At 37.0% G+C, this 23,334-nt stretch overlaps 1 pseudogene; it reads right to left on the reverse strand.

The window, feature by feature from the left end:
• Positions 1-23,334, reverse strand: part of LOC127433580 (bone morphogenetic protein 1-like) — a 47,150-nt pseudogene that overhangs the window by 19,729 nt on the left and 4,087 nt on the right.

The raw sequence follows: 23,334 nt of genomic DNA on the forward strand, positions 1-23,334 counted from the left end.
TCAACATTATGCCACAAATGCTGTCGATTGAGCTTAACTTGTTTTGAATGTAGGAATATTCCTTTAAGGGGCAGTCTCACCAGACTTTGAGCATGCCAAATCTTTGGGACAGCACAACAGACCAGGATTTGATGACAGCCGCGAGGCCTTCTGGTTATTATAACTAATAATAAATAACAAATAACAAATAATATCACATTCAAATGTTAAAATACATACGTCTACTCACTTTCCTGTGACAATGAAAACATGCAGCTTTGAAATAGGTATTCTTTGAATTAAGCCAATTCCATGTTTCGATCTTCTATTGGTAATATGTACATCACCTAGACGTCTGTTTGATGTGTATGTTTACATCTTGAAGAGGTATTTTTTACGTAGTTTGCTCATCTGCAATACGTCTATAAAACGTTTCCTCTCGGATGTCAATAAGACATTCAGCAGATGTCTTAGAGACGTTTCTGATTATGAATGTGTGTAAATCTGATCTTTTTAAGATGTTTAGCAGATGTTAACTAGATTGTGATGCTTTCCACATAAAAAGATCTTAAATAGACATCTCGGAGACGTACATGTGCTATTTGTGTCTTCTCGTCATCAAGATAAGCGTGTCAGAGTTACCAAACTTTTGTACATAGCAGAATGCATTTCTAGACTCCCGGATACGGATGCGTTTGAATGGGAGTGAATGGAGCGCGAAGTTTAGTGTGACCCCGCCTTTAGTTTCCAGGCAGACTGATAAAAACCTGCACACCACACTCCTGGAAATATATATATATATATATATATATATATATATATATATATATATATATATATATATATTATACAGAAGCCAGCCAATTAGATCTGAGCTTGTGTTTTTATGGCACTCTTTCCATTTTTGAGTGCAATATGCATTAGACAGTCTGTGGGCGATTAGTGGGTGTGCTGACTGAGGCTGAGGTTAGATATAGAATAACACGTCTAACAGATCAGAAAACTAGGATTTATTAACTATGTACTGTACATCACCTCAAATGACTGGCAGCTGATGCCCACATGGAACCCTTGCTGCACCCTTATCTTCCAAATGCACAGTATTGCATTATATTGGGCCAATAGTCGTCAGGGTAATTGGGTGACTCAATTTGTCCACTGTCTCTTCTCACTTCACCTCCGCAAATAGCTGAAAATGTCAACAGAACAATAACACAACAAATTAACAGTATATCTGCTCTAATCTGCTCTCAGCTCAACAGAAACAAATTCACATGGAGCAGTTGTTTTTATTCAGAGTTCATGAACTTTTGAAGCTAGTAAATATAGACTGTAGTAAGAACAATCCAAATCAGATATGAAATACATTACCAAATGTGTTAGCTATGAAAATATGATAATTTAGATTTAAAATCACCATATTTGCTTTGTTCTCCAGTAAAATATCTAAACATCCTTAAAACAAAATAAATGTACTAGAGAAGCAGCATTATGTAAGATAATATTTGTCTGAGAACATATCTTGAATTAGTTTTGTTTTTCTTTCTCCATTGGCAACTAGTTTTTTTCTTTTTTTAAGAATAAACCTCACTAAAATTAGTTGGATTTATGATTAAAATAAGGTGAAAAGAACATTAATTTAAAAACTTTTTTATTTTTTACAGTGCAAATAACTTCATAGAAGCACACAGTGCAAAACAAAATGTTTTCTTACACAGTATTTTTGTCTTTCTTTCCAGTAAAAATATGTAAACATTCTTAAAACAAGGCACATTTACATGAGAAGCAAAATGATGTAAAATTTTTAAGTCTTATTTTCAGAGAACAGACTTAGTGCGGTTTATGCTTAAAACAAGAAAAAACTATTTGTCAATCGGGTAAAAAAATAAAAATTAGGGAGTTTTAGATAAGTATTTTTATTTTTTATTTTTACTCCATTGGCAAATAGTTTTTTTTCTTTTTTTAAAGAATAAATCTCACTAAAATTAGTTGGATTTATGATTAAAACAAGGCGGAAAAAACAATTAAAAAAAAAAAAAATTGTCAGTGGGGTAAAAAATAAGCTTGTTTTCTCTTTGAATTGAGGTTATTTTTCACACCTCACTCAACCTCACAACATTTTGAATGGAACAAGTGAACTTTACATTGAATGTTATCCAATAACTAGGAAGAAATATATATATATATATATATATATATACACACACACACACACACACTGTCGGCCAAAAGTTTGGAATAATGTACAGATTTTGCTCTTAGAAAGAAATTGGTACTTTTATTCACCAAAGTAGCATTCAACTGATCACAATTTATTCTAGACATTAATAATGTGAAAAATTACTATTACAATTTGAAAAAAATGTTAATCTACGTCAAACCTGCTTCATCAAAAATCCTCCACGTGCAGCAATGACAGCTTTGCAGGTCCTTGGCATTCTAGCTGTCAATTTGTCCAGATTCTCCTGTGACATTTCACCCCACACTTCCTGTAGCAATTGCCATAGATGTGTGCTGTTTTTTACAACATGATTTTAAGTCTTCTATTCGGATTAGCAAATGGTGTTTTTCTTTTTTAAGCATATATCTTACAAAAACATTTTTGATTTCACTGACAAAACAAGACTTAATATTGTTTGTCCTTTTATAGTAAGTTTATCTTTTTTTTTACCAGGAAACAAGACACAATTACTGAGTACAATTTCTTTTAATTTAATTTTTTTTTTTTTTATCACAATTGGTGGATCTGTACCTTCATAGACAGCGGAAAAACCTTTTCCCACCCAATTATTGCTGCTACGGAATTCAATCTACAGTCGACTGTCAGTAGACATGATGGCCTCAGGAATCTGGTCTCCACAAAAATGGCCTAAAGCAAACATATGCCAATAACAGTGCTGGGAAGATTACTTCTGAAATGTAACTGGTTACTGATTACAAATTACACAATTTAAAATGTTATCTATTATGTAATATTTTAGATTACACATTTAGGTAATATAATCTAATTACTTTTGTATTACCCATTGCATATTGTGATGAAAAACGAATGTATTAAGTATAAACATTCCTTTCATTAAACATGAGTAAACCTAAAATCAAAATGAAGCTTACAATTTGTCAGTTGCCCGAGTAAAAAAAAAAAAATGTGCAAAACATTATTTTACTCAAGATAAAAGACAATTAGAAGATGCTTGGCCGTGTCTTTTTTTTTTCTTTTTTTTTCTGAAGCATAGGCCGATGTGCATTTGCATGGTACAAAAGAACAAAAGTTGCATGTGACTGACACCTCTGAATTGTTTTTTTAGCAACATGTGTTTTTACAGAAGAGTGTCCCACCGCCCCCACCCCATAATTAGTCAATTACATACTATTTATTATTTAATATTTATACATATTTATTTATTATTACATGATGGGATCAAAATATATTCAGTTATTTTCTATTACATATGGCTTGCATTTTCTTCCTACCAATAATTCTAATGCCAAGAGAGGTTATAATTTATAAAACAAAACTGACATTAATAGAAGAAAAAGCTGCGGGTAAAATCTAAAATGCAAATTATCAAGATCTTTATAAAAGTGAGAATCTTTCAATGGTGCATTTCTCCAGTATCCATCACGGATCTCCATGTGGTCGTACCAGCACAAGTGACTGTTGTACAAATACATTGAGGTAAAATTAAGAATGATCTAACAAGGAAAGACAAAGAGACACACAGACAATTTCTCAATAAAGAAGAAGACTATGTCTCAGAAAGACATTTGACAGTATGAATGCTTTTGCAAAGCTAATTGAAAGCAAGTATTATTTCCTCCTGAAATTAATGCAGGCAGAAAGAAATATATATCACTCTTATTATATGAAAGCCATTCTGAGAAAAGGTGCCATTAGTGTCCCCATGATTTACTACTGATATAATTAACAGAATACTGAACTCAGTCACATTATTTCCTAGATTTGATGTGTGTTTCATGTGTAATGCAAAAGAAATTCCAAAATAAAACATACATTTTATTTTCAAATGTTTGTTTTTGTATACAAGCCAATTTACTTGTCCCCATTTATCACCATTGTATCTTAATTAGTTACATAGAATAAAAAATGACTTATTCTGCCATGGTTACCTTTACTCTGACTGCTCTGTCTAAAACACAACATCATTTTTACTGCAACAGGTGCAATGAAACATCCATAATGCAGCTCACACAGGCCATCGCTTCATATGTGAAGTTCTTCTACCTTCTCCCCAGGCGTGACCGAAATACTCCATATACAGTGAAGATATGCGGTGTATCCGTTTGGGAACCCAGGGGAAGAGAAGTTTCCAGTGCTGTACTGGAGGCTCTCACCACATCCTGTACACCAAAACCACATCAAGAAACTCACAGATGCTTGACCTGGACACTCAATCTTCTTAATGGAAAACAGTAGCAGTTTTACAGATGGTAGGGTCAATTTTGAGGACTGAGCTTTATTTTGAAGTGTTGTGTATCATTCCAGATAAGATTAAAGGGATTAAAGGAGATGACAGCAAAAACATTGCTCCACTTTACATGGAAAATGTATCCGACATCTCAGTTAAAAATACATCTGTCCAGAACACTTGAAACTTTAACATTGCTTTAGAAAGGAAGTGCAGAAGAGGAAATCTAAAAAGCTGGGTGCATCTCCAAATTAATGGTTGTGCCAAGACAGAACAATCTGCTATGAAACAGACATGCCTGGGACATGAAGGGCCACTTACTTGGACACTTGTATAATTTCCTTGCTTGAGTGATGTCATACTTTGGCAGCATGGTATCAAGATAGATGCCCCTATTTTGTAGACACAAAAGTCCTCAAATGAATCTTGAGTAAACTCTTAGAAGCCTTTTACAAGATCTAAGATACAGCAGTAAGGAGAATGCAACTGAAATTGCACTAATTTCACAGAGTACAGAGAGTAACACAGAGAGTAAACAAGCAGTATATTTTGTTAAATTGATAAGGGACCCAAAGTCTGACAATGGTTTTAATTTCTAATAAGACCACATACACTAGCTCCAAAATGAATTTGGACACTTAAAATTGTATGAATTTTTATTGCATTAGTTGAAAAATCAAACCAAGTGGGATTTATTTTAAAGAGAAAACATTTAAAAAATAGATGGTTGTTTGGTTTTATACAGAAAAAAAAAGAAAAAAAAAGATATAGGAATACTTTTCAAAATAAAAACTAAAACTTTACTTTTAACAAGGACCCAAGGCATGGAAGCCCATTTCCACCACATGAAAAAAAAAAAATGGTGCTTTGGTAAGTTATAATTATGAGATAAAAAGACAAAATTATTAGATACTAAGTTATAATAAGGTGATAAAAAGGTAAATTATTAGATTCAAAGTCATATTTATGATATAAGAAGTCATAAATATGAAATAAAGTCAAAATGATGAGATAAGGTCAAAACTTTGAAATTAAAAGTCATAATTATGAGATATTAAGACATATTTATGACATTAAAAGTCAATTATAAGATGCAACCAATTATAAGACAAAAAAGTAATAACTGAGATACAAAGTCCTAATTAAGACAGAAAAAGTCATAAGTATTAGAATGTCAGATTTTTTAGATAAAAAATTTAATTAGAAGATACTAAGTCATAATTACGAGATAAAAGGTCATAATAATTTGATTCAAAGTCATATTTATGACATAAATAAAAATTATGAGATAGTAAATTATAATTATGAGACATTAAGTAATATTTATTACATTAAAATTACATTAAATTATCTCTGAGATAAAGTCATAATTATTAGAATGAAAGTCAAAATTTTGAGATAAAAGTCATGGCTGACTAGATTCCATCCTGCTCATCCTTGTGGCTGAACAGGCCCCTCAAAGCAGCTGGCTGCATCGCGGTACTCAAGCCACTAACAACAGGTTAGTCTGCAGACTGTGAGAAAGCCAAGTCCTTCTCTGCTCCATCAGCTCAACACACGCCTTACAGCCAAGGGACTAACACATGCAATGACGTTCCTGTCAATTATAATTGATAAAATAATAATAAAAGTGCAGAAATGAATTAGAGAGCTGCATACCTGCATGTATCCATGTATATTTTAATTTGTGTTTATATTTTGTTTAAGGGTGAATAGTGGTTGATGATCTGTTGCAATTATTTTGTATTTATTTTCTTCTCCAAGAAGTCAACATGTATTGCGTGTAATCAAAGGAAAATTAGTGTAAATGGGTGGCTGTAAAAATCAGATTTAAGTGGTATTTACCAGATATTGTGTCCAGTTTGTTCCACATGTTACATGGTATACAATTACCTAAAAAATTATCATGTAGCAATCGCATTAAACATTTATGAGTCCAAACCTGGAAAAGGTGTTTCTGGCATCATGCATGATGCTGTCAAAGTCATAAATCTCGCCGAGGGAATCCACATCATCTGGTTCCATCTTTATAAAATTGTACTCCTGTCCTGTAAAATGCAACAGACAAACAAATAAGTCCCACCACACTGGCTAGTTAAACCAGCTGAGCACCAGCTCGGCCAGGCAAGAACAACCATCTAAACCAGCTTAAGCTAGTTTAAGCTGTTTTTTCAGCAGGGTATTCAAATTGTGAAAGTTAAAATACCAGTGAATACTAACTATAAACACATACAGGAAATGCATTTTACAGGAAGGTATTCTGCTGTTTAACAGAGGCTCAGGTGTGTGTTCAACTGTACCAGGCTGGATGTTTTCTCAAAATTTATCCACATGCTCGTCCCGGTCAGGTCGCGTATGCTCATGCCAGAAGCCAATGACGTGTCCAAGTTCATGCACCACAATGCCAAACTTGTCACAGTTCTTGCCAATGGAGATGGCCTGGGGACCTCCACCCCTCTTCCTGACAAAAGAACAGCACCTTCAAAAGAACAAAAAAAGGGTGATAAAACACTTTTAGACCTCTTTAGTACACATACTTGGTAAACAAAGGGTGAAATGGATGATTGATTTGCATTTTTATTTTTACACAGTTCTCTGTTCCAGAAAAAAAAAAAAAAAAAACATCAAACAATGTTATGTCTGGTTAAATTTAAGTAAAAGTCAAAATGATTGGTTTCACTTCTTAAATTTGAGCTATTTTATGTGTACAAAAAAATTCATTAATCATCTATCATATTAAAGATATAAATAAAAGTGTTAATGATGATAAACAAAGAAATTCACAAAGCAGTTAAAAATGTTTTAGATACCAATCGAATAACAAAATATTAGTGTGACAATCATAAATGTAATCTGTCTTGAGGTGGCTTGGGGCTGCTAATAAACTGCTGTCTGGCTCAACAGCTTGCAGCCACAGAACTCTTCTTTAGGCTTCTGCATGTATCGTTTGGCGGCATTTAAAAATGTAGTTCAGTTATTATTTGATAATAAGTGCATAAAAAAAATAATACAACAGCTTTTTGTCATGTTTTTCAATGTTAAAATAGTCGAATCTATCAGATATTTCTCCCTGTGTTACTCATAAGAATGAATGAGTAACTATGGTAACAGGGCTTTACTTTGCCGACTGTATCTATGGCATGAGGTTTAGGTGGAACTATGTGTTGGAGAGTGTTTGAAAAACCTACTTTGGAAAAAAAAATATATATATTTTCTGCAATTCTCTTTGGTGCTGCTAGTGGTGCATAAATTACACTTTATCTTTAAAGACCACATGAAATCTAAATTGGACTTTTGTGGATTTTAGTCCATTTTTATAAATGGCTTTGAAGCCATAACAATGCAGTTTGTTGACATGGCAGAAATAGTAAGAGTAATATGGAAGTATACTATACCAAACTCAGCCTCAATTTTCAGAGTTGAAACATTGCTGGCACCAACTTTTGACATCAAGTAGAAAAGAAGGGGGGGGGGGGGGGGGGATCCCAGATATTCTCAAATGACCTGGAAGAATGGCTTCATCACAGAAAAGCAGTGTGATGGTTGATACTGTATGGAGGAAGTAGTTTTATCCTTCAGCCATCCAATCAGATTCAACTTGCAATTTATCAAAGTTCGACAAGGCTGCGCTCAATTAACTGGAGACACACAAAAAGACTGGATTGAGCAAACTCTAAGGTCAATCAAACTTTGAGGTAACTCTCTGCCTCTGCAGGAAAAATAAAGCTTTGTGCTGATGGAGTCCAAAACGAGGATGTTTTTGTCAAAGGGAGCACATGGCTTACTGTTTTGGGAACTGTGGTGTAGTGACGTGACTGTCAGACCTTTGGTTCACATGAAAACCAGAACTTTGTCCTTCACTTTATGTGCAGCCACACACACTAACAGTCAATCATTCAGTCCTGACTTAAAACATTCCTAGTAGAAAGTTTAACTTCTATATACACTCACTGGGCACTTTATTAGGAACACTATACTAATACTGTGTACCTCCCTTATATAATGACTTCACTTGGTATGGATTCTACACGATTTGGGAAACATTCCTTTGAGATTCTAGTCCATGTTGACATGATTGCATCATGCAAGTTCTGCAGATTTGTCAGCTGCACATTCACAAGGCAGTTTGGGTCCATGGATTCATACTGTTGGCGCCAAATTCTGACCCTGCCATCTGTGTGCCTCAGCAGAAATTGAGATTCAACAGACCACTCTTCCAGTCTTCAACTGTCCAGTTTTGGCGAGCCTGTGCCTACTGCATTCTCAGTTTTCTGTTTGTTGGCTGAACTGAAGTGGAACCAGACGTGGTCTTCTGCTGTTATAATCCATCCGCCTCAAGGTTCAACATATTGTGCATTCTAAGATGCTATTCTGCTCACTACAATTGTACAGAGTGGTTATCTGAGTTACCGTAGCCTTTCTGTAAGCTCAAACTAGTCTGCCCATTCTCTGTTGACCTCTCTAATCAACAAGGTGTTTCCTTCAATGAACTGCTGCTCACTGGATGTTTTTTTTTATTATTTATTTTTTTGGCACCATTCTGGGTAAACTCTAGAGACTGCTGTGTGTGAAAATCCCAGGAGATCAGCAGTTACAAAAATACTCAAACTAGCCTGTCCGGTACCAACAATCATGCCATGGTCAAAATAATTGGGATCACATTTTTCCCCATTCTGATGTTGATGTGAACATTAACTGAAGGTCATGACCTATATCTGAATGATTTTATGCTTTGCACTGCTCCAACACGTTGGCTGATTAAATAATCACATTAATAAATAGGTGTTCAGGTGTACATAATAAAGTGCTCAGTGAGTCTATATTTAGATCTGAACATAGATATATAATACTAAAAAAGAGGAGCATCAACAAGAAACAGTCAGACACAAACTACTGTCAAACTGTGACACTACCTGCCACAAGACAGTTTTACTCTAATATAAAACTTTGATGTGCAGTTGGTGTGCATAGAAAGTCAAAAGAAAAAATGTTTTGTTGAAAAGACGCTTTTGAATACTTGCAGGGAGCTGTGGTTTGTGTGCCATATGAGACTGAGCAGGAAACTGGAATAATCCATTTCTGTATTTAAACAGTTCACAACAGTAATCTCTCCATAGGGACCAGCACATGAACGGACCCACATGGCCGGATGGTAAAGACGATGTAGCTGTACTCTGTGCTTCTTTCCATGAAGGTGATGCAGGTGTGCTTCTCCCAGTGTCGCGTGGCTTGCTTGAAAATGGCTCTCTGGCTGCCTAAATGGGTTTGGTTTCAATCATTAAAAGCCTGAGGCCTTCTACGTACCACTTTCAGTTAGAGAGTGCCAGCTCACTAATAAACAATTGAAGAGGATCTGGAGACTTTAACAGACTGCAGCTGTTTGCTTGGAGTATTGCAGTATTAAGCTTGGAGGTGGACTTTAATTTAGTTTTCTTGCACAAGGTTAAATAAAAATAAAACTAAAAATCTGACAATATCAAATATATTGACAATTGACAATACCAAATATAATGTCCAAGCAATATACAGAACATAATGCTGAAGACAATATATACAGATGGCTATGGAAGCAAATTTTCAATAAATATGTAGTAGGTATGTAGAGTAGGGGTCGAGAGGTTGTTTTGAATGGAACAAGTGAACTTTACATTGAATGTTATCCAATACAGTATATATATATATATATATATATATATATTACACACACACTGGCAGCCAAAAGTTTGGAATAATGTACAGATTTTGCTCTTATGGAAAGAAATTTTTACTTTTATTCACCAAAGTGGCATTCAACTGATCACAATGTATAGTCAGGACATTAATAACGTGCAAAATTACTATTACAATTTGAATTTTTTTTTTTCAGAACTTCTTAAACTTCTTCAAAGCGTTCTCATAAAAAAATCCTTCACATGCAGCAATGACAGTTTTGCAGATCCTTGGCATTCTAGCTGTCAATTTGTCCAGATTCTCCGGTGACATTTCACCCCACGCTTCCTGTAGCACTTGTCATAGATGTGGCTGTCTTGTGGGGCACTTCTCACGCACCTTACAGTCTAGCTGATCCCACAAAAGCTCAATGGGTTTAAGATCCATAACACTCTTTTCCAGTTATCTGTTGTCCAATGTCTGTGTTTCTTTGCCCACTCTAACTTATTCTTTTTGTATTTCTGTTTCAAAAGTGGCTTTTTCTTTGCAATTCTTCCCATAAGGCCTGCACACCTGAGTCTTCTCATTACTGTTGTACATGAAACTGCTGTTGAGCAGGTAGAATTCAATGAAGCTGTCAGCTGAGGACATATGAGGTGTCTATTTCTCAAACTGGAGACTTTGATGTACTTATCCTCTTGTTTAGTTGTATCTGGGCCTTCCACATCTCTTTCTGTCCTTGTTAGAGCCAGTTGTCCTTTGTCTTTGAAGACTGTAGCATACACCTTTGTATAAAATCTTCAGTTTTTTGGCAATTACAAGCATTGTATAGCCTTCATTCCTCAAAACAATGATTGATTGACAAGTTTCTAGAGAAAGCTGTTTCTTTTCTTTATCATTTTTGACCTAATATTGACTTTAAGACATGCCAGTCTATTGCATAATGTGGCAACTCAAAAACAAACACAAAGACAATGTTAAGCTTCATTTAACTAACCAAATAGCTTTCAGCAGTGTTTGATAAAATGGCAAGTGATTTTCTAGTACCAAATTATCAATTTAGTATGATTACTCAAGGATAAGGTGTTGGAGTGATGGCTGCTGGAAATGGGGCCTGTCTGGATTTGATCAAAAATGACTAATTTCAAATAGTGATGATGCTGTTTATTTTTGGTTTTTTTACATCAGTAATGTCCTGACTATACTTTGTGATCAGCTGAATGCCACTTTGGTGAATTAAAGTACCAATTTCCTTCGGAAACAGCAGAATTTGTACATTATTCCAAACTGTTGGCCGCCAGTGTATATATATATATATATATATATATATACAGTTGAAGTCAGAAGTTTACATACACCTTAGCCAAATACATTTAAACTCAGTTTTTTACAATTCCTGACATTTAATCATAGAAAACAATCCCTGTTTTAGGTCAATTAGGATCACTACTTTATTTTAAGAATGTGAAATATCGGAATAATAGTAGAGAGAATTATTTATTTCAGCTCATATTTCTTTCATCACATTCCCAGTGGATCAGTAGTTTACATACACTTTGTTAGTATTTGGTAGCATTGCCTTTAAATTGTTTAACTTGGGTCAAACATTTTGGGTAGCCTTCCGCAAGCTTCTCACAATAAGTTGCTGGAATTTTGGCCCATTCCTCCTGACAGAACTGGTGTAACTGACTCAGGTTTATAGGCCTCCTTGCTCGCACTTGCTTTTTCAGTTCTGCCCACAAATTTCCTATCGAATTGAGGTCAGGGCTTTGTGATGGCCACTCCAGTACCTTGACTTTGTTGTCCTTAAGCCATTTTGCCAAACTTAGGAGGTATGCTTGGGGTCATTGTCCATTTGGAAGACCCATTTGTGACCGAGCTTTAACTTCCTGGTTGATGTCCTGAGATGTTGCTTCAATATATCCACATTATTTTCCTTCCTCATTATGCCATCTATTTTGTGAAGTGCACTAGTCCCTCCTGCAGCAAAGCACCCCCACAACATGATGCTGCCACCCCTATGCTTCACAGTTGGGATGGTGTTCTTCGGCTTGCAAGCCTCACCCTTTTTCCTCCAAATATAACGATGGTCATTATGGCCAAACATTTCAATTTTTGTTTCATTAGACCAGAGGACATTTCTCCAAAATGTAAGATCTTTGTCCCCATGTGCACTTGCTGTAGTCTGGCTTTTTTATGGTGGTTTTGGAGCAGTGGCTTCTTCCTTGCTGAGCAGCCTTTCAGGTTATGTCGATATAGGACTTGTTTTTCTGAGGTCTTGGCTGATTTCTTTTTATTTTCCCATGATGTCAAGCAAAGAGGCACTGAGTTTGAAGGCAGGCCTTAAAATACATCCACAAATACACTTCCAATTCAGTACACCTCCTATCAGAAGCTAATTGGCTAATTGTCTAAAGGCTTGACATCCTTTTCTGGAATTTTCCAAGCTACTTAAAGGCACAGTTAACTTCCTGACCCACTGGAATTGTGATATAGTCGATTAAAAGTGAAACAATCTGTCAGTAAACAATTGTTGGAAAAATTACTTGTGTCTTGCACAAAGTAGATGTCCTAAATTACTTGCCAAAACTATCGTTTGTTAATATTAAATCTGTGGAGTGGTTAAAAAATGAGTTTGAATGACTTCATCCTAAGTGTATTGTAACTTCTGACTTCAACTGTAAATATATACACTGCCGTTCACAAGTTTGGGGTCACTTACTCATTCTTTATTATTATTTTTTTCCCCATTTTAGAATAATTGTAAAGTCATTAAACTATGGAATAATAGAAATGGAACTATCTGAATTATGTTGTGACTAAAAGAAAATCCCAAATAAATAAAAACTATGTTATAGTTTATCATCTTCAAAGTAGCCACCCTTTGCCTAGAATTTGCAGACATGTACTCTTGACATTTTCTCAACCAACTTCTTGAGGTATCACCCTGGGATGTTTTTTAAACAGTATTGAAGGAGTTCCCATCAATACTAGGCACTTATTAGCTGCTTTTCTTTATTATTCATTCCAAGTCATCCATTTAAAAAAATAAATATGTTTTTTTTGAATGAAATAAATTCCTATATTGGCACAACTATATTTTTGTCTACAAAACTAATTTCAAACATTTAAGCACACACCTTCAGATCAAAAGGTTTTTAAGATCGATGAGAAATATTTCAGTCAAGTGACCCCAAACTTTTGAACGGCAGTGTATATATATATATATATATATATATATATATATATATATATATATATATATATATATATATATATATATATATATGTAGTTGAAGTCAGAAGTTTACATACACTTAGGTTGAAGTCATTAAAACTCATTTTTTAACCACTCCACAGATTTAATATTAGCAAACTATAGTTTTGGAAAGTTATTTTATATATATATATATATATATATATATATATATATATATATATATATATATATATATACTTTTTAATATATATGCAGGGTTGAGGAGTAACGGAATACATGTAACGGGATTACGTAGAAAATATAAGTAACTGTATTCCACTACAGTTACAGTTTAAATCATTGGTAATTAGAATACAGTTACGTTCAAAAAGTATTTTGATTACTGAAGAGATTACTTTGCATTTTATTTTCATTTGTTTCATTTAATATTTAATCCTTTCAGATGGAAAACATTTATACGTATAAATGATGCGATCCAAAGTGCATTTGAACAGCGGTGAAACACTTTCTTATGATGTGTTACATTCATATGAGCAGACAGAGAAGTAAGTTTGAAGTAAGTTTGGAGCAGAAGAAATAGAAATAAACCTTGTGTAAATTGTAAGTTTTACGCTAAGCTAAAATGCTATTTCAAGACATTTTACAAGCACGTTACCAGGCACGATAATATTTTTTTATCAAGGAAATTCACGTTGGATCATAATTTCTTTTTTCTAGTAAGACCTTTGATATTAGGGCAAAAATCTTATTCTTGACCATTTTTGTATTGTTTTCCTGTAAAAATCCTTAAAACAAGATCAATTTGATTAATCTTGTTTTAGAAACAACACTACATAAAATATTTAGGTTTTTCAGAGAATGTATTTTTAACATGTGTATTTTGTCTTACTGAACTGGCAGAGTTTTTATAGTCAAAATGAGTAAAAAAATCTACCAGTGCTGAAGAGAAGTATTTAAAATACGTTACTGTATTTTATTATTCAATGTGCAATCTTTTCGAAGAACCTGTTAGCTGGCTTTTAACAGACACTTTTCATTTAAATGGACTTACAGCTTACTAATTGTATGGACGCATAGGCGGAGCGTGAGTAAGGCTGGGCAAGGCTTAGCCTTCCACTGACCATGAACATGCTGTTTGTATTAATGCTTATTGGGTATTGATATACGGAAATCCCTTTTGCCGCTCCAGGACAACACTGCTCGTAGCTGCACCATTTAACTGTCTAGGATCAGTTTCCCCACCATGGACATGCTGTTCGTATTTATGCTTATTAGGTATTGATCGGAAATCCCTTTTGCCGCTCCAGGACAACACTTCTCGTAGCTGCACCAGTTAACTGTCCTAGGATCAGTTTCCCCACCTCATATACAAACTTTAATTACTAGCAGAAAGGGAAAGCTGACTCTAGATCAGTGGCCATGGCCAAATTCATCAGCATGCATGTAAATTATGTAGGTTAGTACAGGAAGTAAGTCTGGAATTACTAACGACTCGTTTCAGGTGTTCAGAATCTGTTCTTTCTTTTGGGAGTCAATAACTCCATTTGTTGTGCACTTTGATTTTGGAAACTTTGCAGATTTTTACACTCACAAACAGCTATATAACACACTACATGAAAGGTAATATTTGAAAAACCATAAAAGGTGCTCTTTTAGGTTTATTCAATGTACAATATTTTCGAAGAACCTGTTAGCTGGCTTTTAACAGACACTTTTCATTTAAATGGACTTACAGCTTACTAATTGCATGAACGCATACGCGGAGCATGAGTAAGGCTGGGCAAGGCTTAGCCTTCCACTGACCATGGACATGCTGTTCGTATTAATGCTTATTAGGTATTGATCGGAAATCCCTTTTGCCACTCCAGGTCAACACTTCTCGTAGCTGCACCAGTTAACTGTCCTAGGATCAGTTTCCCCACCTCATATACAAACTTTAATTACTAGCAGAAAGGGAAAGCTGACTCAAGATCAGTGGCCACGGCCAAATTCATCAGTGTGCATGGAGAATGTCTTTATTTCTGAAAGAATTTAACATTTTAAAACAAATCTAAAATAATGTAGTACAATTCTTACATGAATACATATTTATTAGATAATGATAGCATTGAAACGAGTGTATCCGCATTTGTAACATTCCTTTTCAATTGCATCCATTCACATCAGAGCCGTAACTACCATAGACATTGAGCGGGACATGTCCCCCCCAATATTCATAACAGAGGTCACGTGATGCTATGCAAGGTTCGGACATGTGAACGGCGAGGTCTGTGCACTTTGCTAGTTTTAACACTATTAATGTCATAAACCAGTGAGATTCGATACACTCTGTTCCATAACTGTTTTAGGAGGACAATATGTCAAAGAATTCAAAATCCTTGGGCTCTGGAGACATTAAAAGACACTTACGTGCTCAAGCTGATACCCCTGATGCCCCGAGCCTGGGAGTCGATTTGGTCAGAGAAATTAGGGAAATTCGGCGAGAAATGTTGAACATGTCGGCAATGCTGTCGAAGGTCATTGCTGACTTGGAGGATCTTGCTGTAATACATTGATTGATCACTGCCATGGACACGAAGTTCTCTGAGGTGGTTACAAGAGTGGGGGATGTCGAGAAACGGATAGATTATCTGGAGTCTTCGGAGAGGGAATTAGCTGCTAATCTGCTATCGAACAAGGTGGATTTGGAGCGTGTCTGAGAGAAGTTGGAGGACTTTGAAAACCGTAGCCGGCAGAATAATGTCCGAATCGTCTGAATTCCTGAAGCCAAAGAGGGTCAGGATATGGTGACATTCCTGGAAGAGCTCTGCTTGACATAACAGGCCATAAGCTTGAAATCGAGTAAGCTCACAGGGTTCCGGCTCGGCGATCCGCTGAGGGAGACAGGCCCTGATCAATTCTGGCCAAATTTCTGAGATCATCCGATAAAGATCTGGTGTTACGTGAGGCGAGGAGTAAAGGAAGGCTTTTTTGGAAGAACCACAGCATTTTCTTGTTCCCAGACTTTGCGAATTTGACAAGAGAGAAACATGATCGATTCAAGGAATGCAAGAAACTCTTATATCAACAGAAGGTCACTTTTGCACTGGTGTTCCTGGCCAAATTGAGAATAGATGCTGAGGATGGCCGTAAAACATTCACATGTCCCCAGCAAGCGATGTCCTTCATAAAGTCAGTGGAGTGAGTAAGTTATTTTGTGGTACTCACGTTGTAGCTGAATGGACTGACTCACTGAACATTCACTTGACTGTCCGAGGAAACTGAGCGCCTTTTTTGTATCATTTTGTGCTGGTTCCGCCTAGTGGCTAGAGTTTGTTTTGTGGAGTAACACTCCTTCAGGACTGTTTTGTGGATGAATCTGCACATTCTTTGTGCATATGCCTCCTAATGGCAGGAGTTTGTTTTGTATTTCTTGCAAGACACTGGAGTGATTAGGTCATTGGTTGCACTCATGTACCAGCCGAATGGGCCGGCTCACTGAACATTCATTTGACTGTCCGAGGAAACTGAGCGCCTTTTTTTTCTCTCTCTCTTTTTGTGCTGGTTCCGCCAAGCGGCTGGAGTTTGTTTTGTGGAATAACACACCTTCTGGACAGTTATATGGATGAATCTACACGTTTATTCCACCTATTGGCAGGAGTTTGTTTTATAGATTATCTTTTGTTGTCTAACTCTGTCTAACAACATTTTTATAGAAACACCAGACTTGAGCAATCCGACGGCAAAGTTGTCACAGGGGATCTCGTAGGCGTACATGGACTGTTTGAGTTTAGAAGGATGGATGCCAGTTGGCACTGTCATGCGCAGGGTTAATGCGCATGTTTTTCTTTTTTCTGTTTGTTTGGTTCTGGAGGAAGTTTGGGGTTTGATTGTTGCACTAGTGTTGGAATGTGGTCTTTATAATTTTGCTTTTGACACACAATCTATTTTTGCTCATATGTCAAAATGTCAAGTGTTAATATGAGCGGACTGTCTCTCTCCACGTGGAATGTGAATGGGTTGTGGCACCCCATAAAAAGAAGGAAGGTTATTTCTCTTCTTAAGCATAAGAAATCTGATTTAGTGTTTCTTTCCCCACAGGAAGCTGAAAAATTTGGGAAGATATGGGGTGGACATGTTTTCTTTAGTTCTGGCTCAAGTAAGACCAGGGGAGTCATTACACTGATAAGTAAGCATCTGCAATTCAAATGTCTCAAACAGATTATTAGGAAATTAGGAAGAATCATTATTGTTTTAGCAGAAATTCAGGGGCAAAGTCTTAATTTGGCTAATATTTACGCACCTAACGTTGATGATCAGGGCTTTTTTATAGATCTTGAAGGGATGTTGCAAGCTGCTGGAACCCCTCATGATATAATATTGCGAGAAGACTTTTATCTTTTGATGGACTCAGTCCTTGATCATATGAAGCAAAAGTGTGCAAGCCCCCTAGAGCAACACTGATGCTTCACAGGATGTGTAACAATCTTGCTCTTACAGATATTTGGAGACTTTTGAACCCATCTGGTAGGGACTATAATTTTTTTTTCATCAGTCCATAAGATTTATTCTAGAATAGATTTTTTTTTATATCTATTTATATCATCTGTTGATGATTGCTCAATTGGAAACATTTTAGACTCATATCACGCCCTGGTGAGTTTAGAGGTGTTGCCGCATATGGAGAAAAGGAAATCATATAGTTGCCGCTTTAATGTATCCCTTTTGCAAAATCCTGAATTCCAACATATGTTAAAGGCTGAAATCAATGTTTATATGGAGACTAACTGGTCCTCAGTATCCTCTGTGGGCATGGCTTGGGAGGCACTTAAGGTGGTTCTTAGGGGCCTGATCATACAGTATGCCTCATTCACCAAAAAATCCAAAGCACGAGAACTCATGGAGTTGGAAGGGAATATTAAAAGTGCCGAGGCAGAGCTGAAGTGCTGAATGTCGTCTGATGGCCTCAGAGAATTGACCTGATTGAAATACAGATATAATACTATTTTGTCACAGAAGGTGGAGTTTTGGCTATTCAGGGCAAGACAGTCATACTTTAAGTCGGGGGACAAGGCAGGAAAACCGCTGGCTAGATTTATAAAACAGAGAGAGCCTTTTTCTACCATTCCCTCAGTGAAATCTGCTGGTGGTGAAATATTTACCTCAGCCATTGATAATAATAATGCTTTTAAAGAATTCTATCTTGATCTCTATAGTTCCACGTCTTCGTCTACTGATGAGGATTTTAGAAACTTTCTGGAACTAATAGAACGTCCTAAACTGATGGCTGAGCAAAAAAATTGTCTTGATTCTGAGATAAGCTTGGAGGAGCTTGGCAAGGTAATTAAGGCCTTGCCTACAAGCAAGGCTCCGGGGCCAGATTGCTTTGCCACTGAGTTTTTTAGATCTTATGCCACAGAATTGGTTCCACTTTTGCTAGAAGTTTATACGGAATCTTTAAAGAATGGAAAACTTCTGCCAACCATGATGCAAGCCAGGATCAGTCTGATTCTTAAGAAGGACAAAGATCCAAGCAAGTGTAAGCATCCAATTTCTCTGATCCAGCTAGACGTTAAGACATTGTCCAAAATTTTGGCTAACCAATTAAGTTATGACATCTCTTATACATATAGATCATGTGGGGTTTATTCAGGGCCGTATCTCTTCTAATAACATTAGGCGTTACATCTATATCATGTGGTCAGTGGCGAATGATCAGACTCCGGTCACTGCCATCTCACTTGACGCCAAAAAGGCGTTTGATATGGTAGAATGTTATTATCTTTTTAAGATTTTGGAAATATACGGATTCGGGAATACTTTTATTGGATGGATTAAGTTACTTTATAGACACCCGGTAGCAGCGGTACAAACAAATGGATTAATTTCAGATTATTTTACTCTGAATAGAGGCACCCGGCAGGGTTGCCCTCTTTCCCCATTATTGTTTTGTCTTGCCCTGGAACCATTAGCAGCCGCTATAAGAAAGGAGGATGATTTCCAGGGGTGGTGGCGGGAGGTGTGGCGCATAAGCTTTTGCTTTACGCAGATGATATTTTATTATTCATCTCCAACCCTACTAGATCTATGCCTTGCCTCCACAGAATTAATTAATTCCTTTTCTAAGTTCTCAGGATACAGAGTTAATTGGTCTAAATCTGAAGCTTTGGCTCTGACAGCATACTGCCCAGTAATGGCTTTTCAGCCAGGCGACTTCCAGTGGCCCAAACAGGGCATTAAGTATTTGGGTATTTTATTCTCAGCAAATTTGAGTGATTTAGTTAGAGTTAATTTCCCTTTAAGGGAAATATTTAATTAAATTATTTAATATATTAATTAAATATTTAATTAAGCCCCTTTAATTAAAAAAAATTTGAGCGATGTGGGCAGGTGAGCTTCATTACCTTTTATCTACAATTGGGAAGGTTAAAGTTATTAAAATGAATTGTATTCCAAAATTCAACTACCTGCTACAGTTTCTCCTTATAGATGTCCCCCTCTTATTTAAAGAAATTTGATAGCATAGCGAAGTCCTTCATTTGGAATGGTAAACGTCCCAGATTACATTTCAGTAAGCTGCATAGGCCGATTGACAAAGGTGGGCTAGACCTACCCAAGATTATTATGCATTCGGTCTCAGACATTTGGTTTATTGGTCGCTTCAACCTGAGAGAGCCCCTTCCTGGTTCTGTATTGAACAGGAAGTCCTTGCCCCTATTTCGCCATTGCAAAGCCTTTCTATCAAACTATTCTGAGAATTTAAGTTACACCGGGTTATCTCACATTTGCAATTGGCATGGACAAAAGTGTCAAGAATGTTTAATTCAGACATTTATTTAAATGTTGCCTCAAGCATATGGCTGAACATTATGTATTAATAAATTCCCTTTCTGCTGGTCAGAGTGTGAGGGAGGTTAATACACTCGGTGACCAATATGAGAGTGGAGTGTTGAGATCCTTTGAAAGTTCAACATTTTGGGATTCCCAGATCTCAGTTCTTTAGGTATTTACAGCTGCACCACCTGCTCAGTACTATTTCTGGGAGTAGCATACATCCCCCTTAAGCGGCAGATACTCTGGGAGTGGTGATTACTGCTTTTGGAAAAGGTCATGAGGCATCAGTGTATTACTCTCCGCTAATTCAGAGTCTGGGGGACAGAGCTTTATTTTCTATCAAGAGATTATGGGAGAAGGATTTAAACTTGGTATTGGAGGAAGGAGTGTGGGCTAGGATTCTAAAAAACATCAAGTCTGTATCTAGAGATGCAAGGGTGTGCCTTATGCAATTCAAGATTTTGCATAGATTCTATTGGACCCCCTCTAGATTGTATAGGCTTGGTCTTAAAGACACACCCACCTGCTGGCGATGCCAGTCAGAAGATGGAGACACAACCCATGTTTTTTAAGATCCAAGAATTTTGGTTGAATGTTCAGAGTATTATGTGTGACGTATTATGCACTCAAATTTCATTTTGCCCAGACTCTGTATTTTAGGTGATGGGGCGGTCATCAATATAGAGGATAAACACATAAAAAATTGGGTCCTGACCAGTGTTATGATCGGTAGACAGATTGTTTTAAGAGGATGGAAGTCGGCTGGAGCACCCTCGTTTCGGGAGTGGTGCGCGGAGATGGGGAGGGTGGTGGCTTTATTTTTATTTAGGAGGTATCATGTAGAAGGCTGGGGATATGGGATTCGTTTGATGGGAAATTGTGGCAGTTATTTGGCGTTTTTGTGGGGCTCTCGGGGAGGGGCAGTGGAGAGAGAAGCATAGTTTTAAATGTGTGTGATTATTATATTTTTTTTGGGGGGGGGAGGGGGGGGGTTGTGAGTGTATACTTATATGTGACCACAGGGATGTTTGTTGAGGCTTAGGGTGGGGGTGGGGTTGGGGGTTGGGGTTTGGGGAGGGGGAGGGGTAATAGTGGGGGTTAAATGTTGATTCTGTGTATATATATTTTGATTTTCTTTGTTATATGTATGAATCAATAAAAAAATGTAATCAGAAAAAATAATAGTGTTCCACTGATATGGGTTTTTCCATAGTTGATTATTAGATTATTACATTTGGTCCGCCCAATCCTGAATATGTGGTTACATCCTTGATTCACATTTAAATCAATAAGAAAATCAATAAATTCATCATCTTTCCTTGAGCATGTGAAGAAGACTCTCTCCACTGGATTTCATCTTAACTTCCAAAACTTTAATTCAACTGCATGATATATAGGTGTGGGACCACTTTTAATGGCGTATGTAGGTCCAAACGGTTCCAGTTTTTTATTTTTTATTTTGCTGCATTAGCAAAGAGTGCTTACTACCTATTATTTAATTTGCTGTTATGCCAATAAAACAAATCGTGCATATTTGCTTGTTGTATAATTGTTGATTAACTGAAGGTCCTGACCCGTATCTGAATGATTTTATGATTTGCACTGCTCCTATACGATTGGCTGATTAGATAATCGCATGGATGATTGTTAGTGCCTCAGAATACTATTCTGAGATGTGGGTTGGCGCTGTTTTGGCGGCACGAGGGGGACCTTCACAGTATTAGGCAGGTGGTTTTAATGTTGTGGCTGATTGTTGTACATATCAGAAATGTAGTTGAGAATATTTTGTAACCATCACAGAACACACTGGAGGCATTGTAGCCACATTAAGCCAGTAAAATCTGGCTAAAGTAGATGTAGTGTTCCACGTTGCTGCATCACAGATATCAGAGAGCTGCACACCACACAGGGCTGCCCAGGAAGAGGCAACTGCACATACTGAATGGTATTTCAGTGATAATCAGTGAGTCCGCTATCTGATTGTAACAACCGGGAAGATATATGGCTCTCAGAGAGGGGAGATGGACATCCGCACATTTCCAAAGCCTGTGTGCCAATTTTAGCAGGCTCTGAAATCTTGTGCCTCCTTGGTGGTTGATGTAAAAAAAAACACTGTGGTATTGTCTGTTCATACCAGGACATGTTTGGCCTTTAGCTGATGGTGAAAATGTTGCAGCACTAGCCACACTGCCTTCATTTCAAGGATGTTGATGTACTGAGACGTGCTCTGCCACACACCCCTCACTTTCTGGTGCCTCCACACAGCTCCCTAGCCCCACAGAGATGCATCTCCTTAAAGGAAGGATCTGTGGTGGCTCAGTGGTTAAGGCTCTGGGTTACTGATTAGAAAGTCAGGGGTTCAAGATGCCACTGTAGGGCCCTTGAGCAAGGCCCTTGACCCTATCTGCTCTAGGGGCACTGTATCATGGTTGACCCTGCACTCTGACCCCAGCTTAGCTGGGATATGTGAAAAAAAAAAGAGTTTCACTGTATATTTATAATGTGTGATAAATAAAATTATTAATTATAGGACTCCCAAGGGCACACCCCTGAGGAGAAAATCTTTGCGGGGACCTGTGCTTTAAGGTGTGAGCACATGCTATGGTCACTGTCACCAAAACATGTTTTTGGGTCATGGCTGATAGGCGTTGTGAATTTAGCCAGCATTGAAATGGTCTGAGACGCAGCATTCCCAGCCGCACCACTGGTGTTGCTGCAACCAACATCCCTGCTAGATGCAGGAAATCTGCATATGGTAGGTGCCTGCCCATTTGAAACTTGGCCACTTTCTTTAAAATTGCCTAAATTGAGATCTGATTTCCATCAAATCAGCTTGCATGGCACACGAGTCGAGCCTCATGTCAATGAACTGAACAGTCTGAGCAGGAATTAGACAGCTCTTCTTGTAATTTATCTTCAGACCTAATGCCTCTATGTGCAATAGCAACGACTTTGTCTGCTCTCGCACCTGGTGCTGAGACTGGTCGCACAGTAGCCAGTCATCGAGATAAGGAAGTATACGCATACCTTGGCGCTGTAAAGGCTCTAGCGCAACTACACATTTGGTAAAAGTTCTGGGTGCCAGGGCTAACCCAAAAGGAATAACTCTGAATTGGTATGTCACTCCGTTGACATGAAAACAAAGGAACTTCCTGTGATGTGCCACAATTGGAATGTGGTAGTATGCGTCCTTCAGTTCTATAGTAACGAACCAATCATTTCTGTTCACTGCATGTATAACGT

This window comes from Myxocyprinus asiaticus, chromosome 43, assembly GCF_019703515.2.
Source record: "Myxocyprinus asiaticus isolate MX2 ecotype Aquarium Trade chromosome 43, UBuf_Myxa_2, whole genome shotgun sequence".
Lineage (NCBI taxonomy): Eukaryota > Metazoa > Chordata > Actinopteri > Cypriniformes > Catostomidae > Myxocyprinus > Myxocyprinus asiaticus.